This window comes from Oncorhynchus nerka, linkage group LG7 (assembly GCF_034236695.1).
Source record: "Oncorhynchus nerka isolate Pitt River linkage group LG7, Oner_Uvic_2.0, whole genome shotgun sequence".
Classification (NCBI taxonomy): domain Eukaryota; kingdom Metazoa; phylum Chordata; class Actinopteri; order Salmoniformes; family Salmonidae; genus Oncorhynchus; species Oncorhynchus nerka.
Window position 1 is genome coordinate 31821400 of NC_088402.1, and position 7678 is coordinate 31829077.

Consider the following 7678-nt stretch of genomic DNA (forward strand, 5'->3'; position numbering starts at 1 on the left):
CCCTCATGAAGCCAATGGCATTTTAGCACAGAGAGCTAGCCTGAGTCCTGAGCAGAGCTGTGTATGAAAAGATGTGAGGTACAGTAACAATCTACCTACCCCCCCAGAATCAACAACTGAGACGCCATTCCCCCCTCAACACCCACACATTTAAAGGTTAACCTGTTTCTCCATAAAACACACAATACGTTATGCAAATAGAAGTCTGCAGCGCCGCACTAGCTAGGAGAGAAGCATATTCTAATCTAGTGCATTTTGAGAAAAAAAAATTGGGACAATTCGATGCTTTAATTAGCTGTACATTCCAACCTGGACCAGAGTAACAGCCCAAGTTCGACATTTTGTCCAAACATGGCGAGACAAGAGGAATGTGACGACATTTTCAATGAGTTTGCCTTTCTTTTTTGTGCGTAGTCTTAAATAAATGCTAGCATTTATCTTTTAAGCTGCACACCTTGTATGCTTCACCTAGTGGTAGACCACTAGCATGGTCCCAATCCCATACCACTGCTCTAAGGGCAGTGGCTGGTACAAGTACAAGGAGAGTGAATGTTTTGAGGATGGGGAAAAACAGGTACAAAGTGAACTGATGAAGCTAGTTAACAACGGTGGACACAACGTGCGGAATGAGAGAATAATGTAGGGTCACAGTAAATAAATGAAGACGGGAGAGACTATCCTTCGTTCGCGCCACCTCCTAGACTGTTGTTTCAGGGATGGAGAAAGACTTCAGTACCGTGTTACTGAAGAGAAGAGACGGGTGGCTGGTGGCACGTGGAGCAGGTCACTGAGAGAGGATCCTCCTGAGGCTTCTGCCACACAGGAACACACAGACACACACTGCCAAGGACACACACACACACACACACACACACACACACACAGCTGTCACAGGCAGCCAAAGATCATTCACAAAAACACCATCCCCCCCAGGGTATCACTGACACTCTTACTCTTTCTCCCTCACTCACACACACACACACACACACGCACACAAACACCAGCCCGTCACATAGGGCGTGCACACACAAACAGAGTGTTATGAGGCAGCGTGCTGTCCTGGCCGTGTGGCTAATCACTACTCAGCACTGGAGAGGGAGAGAAATTAGCGGAGAGAATCTTTGAATGCACAGCCAGAATACAGTAGAACACACCTCCTGTCCAGTCCACTGGCTACACAGCACACCACAGTCCCCACCACCCCACCGGCTATAGCAGTGTTTCTCAACTCTGGTCCTCTCCAGTACATCTTGGTTGCAGAGATTGACAACATTCACCTTAAAAATCAGTAATCATGCTCCTATCAATATTTACCTATAACATTCCACAAATTGAAGTCATCACCCGTCAGTATGGGCAGGCAAGTTCATAGTGCAGGGAAACAGACAAAAGCCGGTCGAACGGAGACTTCACTTGGACTTTGGTCCACTATCACATCAAGGCCCTCAGTCAAACTTCAATACCACAGACAGACACAACCTTTAACTGAATGTACTGTGTGGATCACTACCATATGTCCACGTTGGTAGATACTATTACTTCAAGGTTTTTATTGTCAAAGTAAATGGACACTAACCAGATTTGATTTCAGCCTGACACGCGGTTCTCTCCCAGAAAACAACTGGGTCTGTTTGTCGGCAGACATCAGAGTCAACCGTTAGGCTAGGTTTTACAACCAAAGGGATTAATTAGCCCACTGATATTAGGTTAGACATCTCTCACAGCTTCATCTTTGCCTCAACCGATCTTAATCAAGCAATTGGCTTCTCCATCAATCAATAAATTAATTAATTATAAGCAACATTTGTCACAAAGTGCTTTGCCGTAATTGAGACGAGACCCCAAAAGAGCAAGCACAGCGGAAAGGAAAAACTATTTTGCCATCTACTCCAAGTCCCACAGTCTCAGCACCACCCCCCTAACAACCTGGCCATTGAGCAGGGAAATACAGTGGTGAACTCTGTCCACAGATCTATAGAAATGCATGAACACCAAATACAGAAACAACTTAAATGCATTAAAAGTCAGTAACATAGTGATATTGTAGCCTAGGCAGGCACAGCAAATTAATGAAAAGGCATCTAGGGAGCTGAGGAGAGGCAAAAGCATTTCTATTCTGGTGTATCAACCGTTGGAGCACGAGTTTATGTGAGCAGCACAATTCGAGAATAACATCTGTCAATCACAGATCGGATTTTAACAACATAACTTGATTTAACACAAGTCTCTCAGAGGAGATTGCCACTTGAAACTGCATAATTCTAATTTCTTTGAATTTCCAGCATCTCCACATGCAGAACCGTGGCTGAATGAATCACAAATTGCAGTCCTGGGTATTAAATTGTCCACTACACAGCCTGCATAGAGGAGAATTAACAGGAGTCTGCAAACACCTGAGAGAAAGAACAAACTTTAATGAAGGCTAACTTAAATCCGTTTTACCTCATTTCTACCAGCATGTCACCTGCAACCAGAGGGGAGAGGGGGGAAAAAGGGGGGGGGGAAACCACAACACCTTTACTCCACACACAGAGACGTGTACAAAGCTCTCCCTCTGCCTCCATTTGACAAATCTGACCATAATTCTATCTCCCTGATTCCTGCTTACAAGCAAAAAACTAAAGTGGGAAGTAACTGTAACTCGCTCAATACGACAGTGGTCAGATGATGCACATGCTAAGCTACAGGATTGTTTTGCTAGCACAGACTAGACTATGTTCCACGATTCATGCAATGGCATCGAGTATACCACCGCAGTCACCGGCTTCATCAATAAGTGCATCGACAATGTCATCCCCACAGTACCCGTACGTACATTTCCCAACCAGAAGCCATGGGTTACAGGCAACAGCAGCACCGAGCTAAAGGCTAGAGCTGTCGCTTTCATGGAGCGGGACACTAATCTGGATGCTTATAAGAAATCCCGCTACGCCCTTAGACGAACCATCAAACAGGCAAAAACATCCGCAACACTGGGGCCCCTCTGGGGTGCATGCTTAGTCCCCTCCTGTACTCCCTGTTCACCCACGACTACGTGGCCAAGCACGACTCCAACACCATCATTAGGTTTGATGACGACACAACAGTGGTAGGCCTGATCACCAACAACGAGACAGCCTATAGGGAGGAGGTCAGAGACCTGGCAGTGTGGTGCCAGGACAACAACCACTTCCTCAATGTGAGCACGACAAAAAGGAGCTGATAGTTTACTATAGGAAAAGGAGGGGCGAACAGGCCTCCATTAACATCGACGAAGGCTGATATGGAGCAGGTTGAGAGACAGTTGTGAAGAGGGCACGACAACACCTTTTCCCCTCACGAGACTGAAAAGATCTGGCATGGGTCCCCAGATCCTCAAAAAGTTCTCCATGCACCATGGAGAGCATCCTGACCGGTTGCATCACCGTCTGGTACGACAACTGCTCGGCATCTGACCGTCTAGAGGATAAAATGCCATTTCATTATTGACTGAATTGACACTAGCTGATATGACATTGCCACAATGAGGAGCATTGAAGCTGTATTGTATTGACACTAATGCTACAATAAATGTAACACGCTTCATGATTGGTAGCTAGATGCATGACCTAGCTACCAGGTCTAGGACCAAAAGGCTCATTAACAGCGTCAACCCCCAAGCCATAAGACTGCTGAACAATTAATCAAATGGCCACCCAGACTATTTAAATTGACCCCCCCTCACCCTGTTTTTACACTGCTGCTACTTTCTGTTTATTATCTATGCATAGTCACTTTACAAATTACCTCGACTAACCTATACCCACGCATATTGACTCGGTACCAGTACCCCCTGTATATAGCCTCGTTATTGTTATGTAATTTTCTTGTGTTATGTGATTTGATAATAACAAAAATTATTTCAGTTTATTTAGTAAATATTTTCTTAACTCTATTTCTTTAACTGCTTTGTTTGTTAAGGGCTTGTAAGTAAGAATTTCATGTTAAGGTCTACTACACCTGTTGTATTTGGCGCATATAACAAATTAAATTTGATTTGATAGGTGTCTTTAAGACAGGTATTCCACGAGGCATCATGCAAGTCTCTGTGGGGAGAATAATAGAACTGAACAATTAAAATGGTGGTACAGTAATCGAAAAGGGTAATGAACTACCGAGCTAACCAATAACTTGTTTAAAATGTTGATAATGTTTTATAATGTTGAATATTATATGAACATTTAGGGCTAACAACGGCAAATGACAATTGCCAAGAAACGGAAATCAACCAATTCCATCAAAACTTCAATGGATAGAAATTACAAATAGGCCTAGCTATTCAATACTCAGGAGGTCAACGCTATAGCTAGCCTACACGTGGTTGATGATATTCTAAAACCGGAATACACCATTTGTCTGTTGACATGGTTACACACTGTGTAGCATCACATGTGAAAGTAATCATAGTAACCCAGTGAACAAAGCAGTGACACTTGGCTGACACCTTGGCTGCTTGTAAACACTACAATTACTGCAGCCATCAGATTCTCCTCACAGAACACAAGTCAGATTCTCCTCACAGAACACAAGTCAGATTCTCCTCACAGAACACAAGTCAGATTCTCCTCACAGAACACAGGTCAGATTCTCCTCACAGAACACAGGTCAGATTCTCCTCACAGAACACAGGTCAGATTCTCCTCACAGAACACAGGTCAGATTCTCCTCACAGAACACAAGTCAGATTCTCAAACAGAACCACATAACTCCTGTCTCTCCTCTACAAGATTATCCTAGATCAGCTAGGAACACTATTCTAGCATGGGGAAAACAGCCACACCTACTCCCTCTGATGTTCCAGAATCAGCACTAGAGTTCTGCCACATCTCCAATCTGCCTGTGGAGCTGTACATGCACGTATAAGTATGAACACAGCATTTTTGCATGAAGGATACAGCTGAGATTTTACGTAAATGTACACTAAACAAATTTAGCTGTACAGTATTATTTGAGTGGCAGGTAATACAGTCATCATGCAAATTACTGCAGAGGGACTTACACGACATAATGTGTTCAATGAAACCATCCATAAAGTATATTTTGCACATTGTTATTTTATTTAGCATGCTTGGACACTGAAATGTAGGCCGCTGCACGCTGACCGCAATACAAACATATTTTGCTTGCATATAAAGTAGGCTAAATGTCATGCACAGACGGTTAAACTGGCTAAAGCGCGTGAATAATATGCGTAATGTCATCTTGACACTGCCAGAGTACATGAGCTGATGTGGGTGATTTCTACAGCGTTACATTGGACGCAGTTACAAATGGCCAGGAGCAGGGGATGGGGAGCCAATCAGATCTCAGCTAGCATGTCAACCTAAGACCAACTGTCTCCTGGCTTTGACAGAAGGATTTTACCTCCATAATTCAAATCCCAAAGCAAAGCAATCTGCTCCTTCTCAAATCACTGGCCGTGTTTACTACCGGTACTGAGACCACTCCGGAATACAGGGGCAAAATATAACGTCTCTCTGTCGTTAACTACAATGTAACAATCGGAACAATCATCAGAAGATACAATATAACAAACTGGCGGGGGAAATGTTGCAACTGAAGGATAGTTATTTGCTACATTTACAAACGTCGACCACAGTCAGGTGTACTTTTAGTTATACAATCCGTTCTGCTTGCTTCTAACAAACTATTCCAATATAATCTTACGTCATGTGTCATTTACATCTTGCCGTTTAAAATTGGTGTGAAAGCTTGCAACAAACTTCAGGGCTACATGGAGTGGATATAGATACAAATACATTTTGCAGTGATTCGTTAGCGGCATAGCTAACGTTAGCTGGAGAAATAACTGTCATTGCGCTTTATACAGTACACGCTTTGCTAAGAAAGAAAAATACACATTTAGCCTTCCAATTTCTCCTCTCAAACGTGTCCCCTTTGCCCCTGACCAGGCAGAAGCTACACATCTTTACCAGCTGAGTTTTGTATTTTAGCACAGACATGGCTTGTTTCTGTTTAAATACTCTAAAAGGAGGTGGTGTAAGGAGAAAACAGAGGCAGCCATTTTAGAGAGCTACCTAGCTAAGCTACATGGGCAATGGCTGTTCCATTGCAACCCTTCACTGCTACACAGAGCTATCTGCAACTTGCTCAAAGTGCACCAGTACTGAGAGAAAAGTTTACCTGGTTTCTGTTTAGAGGTCCCGTGTTCCCAGGTCCCGTGTTCCCTGGGCTCATTGGAGGCGGGTGGTGGGTCCTTTGTTGCCAACCCGGATGGCCCCCACCATACTGACTGCTGGCCATATCTGCTGCTCCCTTGCTAGCCCCTTCCTGGTTACTATAGTCTCCTTGTGGGTAATTCTGGTAGGTCCTCGTTGAGCTGGGAGACGTTAGAAGCTGATTTAAAGTCGGGGTAGACGTGGGTTGTAGGTTTCCTATGTTATACCTCTGATTATTGTACGAGGCAGCCATAGCTGTAGTTCCGCCTGCTGGCTGTTGCTTGCCTGGCTGCCCCCCAGCCGCCGGGGGCTGGTTATTACGCGGGGAATTCATGGCGTATCCTTGGCCCTGATAAGAAGTCCGGTTCGGGAAGGGGCTGTAGTTGTTAAAATGGTTGGGGAAGCCGTGCTCGTGTGAGTTGGGCGGGTATGGGTCCATCATGTTACCTGGCTGCACTGCCGGCCCCGCTGCAGCTGCCATGCCAGGGCTTTGTTGTCCGCCATGTTGATGAAAAGGGCCCCGGCTGTAGTGCTGGTTGTAACCGTAAGGAGGTGGAGGGAATGAGCCCTGGTGGTGATGGCCCATCCCGGAGTGGTTATTCCCCTCCGGTCCCCCAGTATCATTCTGGTTATTATTATTCACCCTGGACGAATTCCCGTTCCCGTTCTTCATGTCAGGCTCACCTCCCCCTACATTTCCAGCATCGGCCCCGTCCTGCAGATCCTTCTGTCCAGGAGATCCGTTGTCAGATCCCGGTTCCTTATTTACATGTTGTTTCTCTCCCGGTACCGACTCCTCCAGTGGGTCCCGATCCGGCTTTTTAAGTTCGGATGGCGGGCTAGTGTTGAGAGTGGCGACGCTAGCGACCTGCGCGGCCATGATATCCCTCTCTGCCTCTCACAGCGAGTCACTCACAATCGAGCTCTCTGAATAGCATTGAACATAAATACAATTGTTTATAACAATGTACCCGTGTCCCGGATCATTCCCCCTACCTCCGGACCTAATCCGGCATCCACTCCCGTCTCCGATTCGACTGGAAAGTTACTGGAAGAATATAAATAAGGATCCAGGGAATTAAATTAACCAACAGAGAATGTGGGAAGGCTTCTCTTACAGAACGAGAGTGTGAGCAAGAAACCGACCAAACCAGCACGAGGCTTGGCGAGACACAGCCATTTTACTGAAGCGTTCAGATGAACGCAAAACACGGAGCGGATTCAACCAGTAGGTAGGAGGCGACTAGGCTACAACAAGCAGGGAAAAAAATATGTATTCTGTTTATTTTGAAGGGGTTATAGAGCTAGTCCTAGAGAGACTATAGCAGAACATGATAAATAATGTGACTTATAAATGGAACATAATTCATAACATCCAGCATTTCGGCTATTTTGTGGACAACCACATAATCTGTAAATCATAAATTATTTCCATTACAGGCTATATAGATTTATCTTAAAGCTTCAATCTGCATAGTTAT

At 44.9% G+C, this 7678-nt stretch overlaps 1 pseudogene; it reads right to left on the reverse strand.

Annotated features, from left to right (window-relative positions):
- The window catches only part of LOC115131465 (AT-rich interactive domain-containing protein 1A-like), a 52768-nt pseudogene extending 45393 nt beyond the window's left edge, over positions 1 to 7375 (reverse strand).
- Positions 7376 to 7678: the final 303 nt, after the last annotated feature.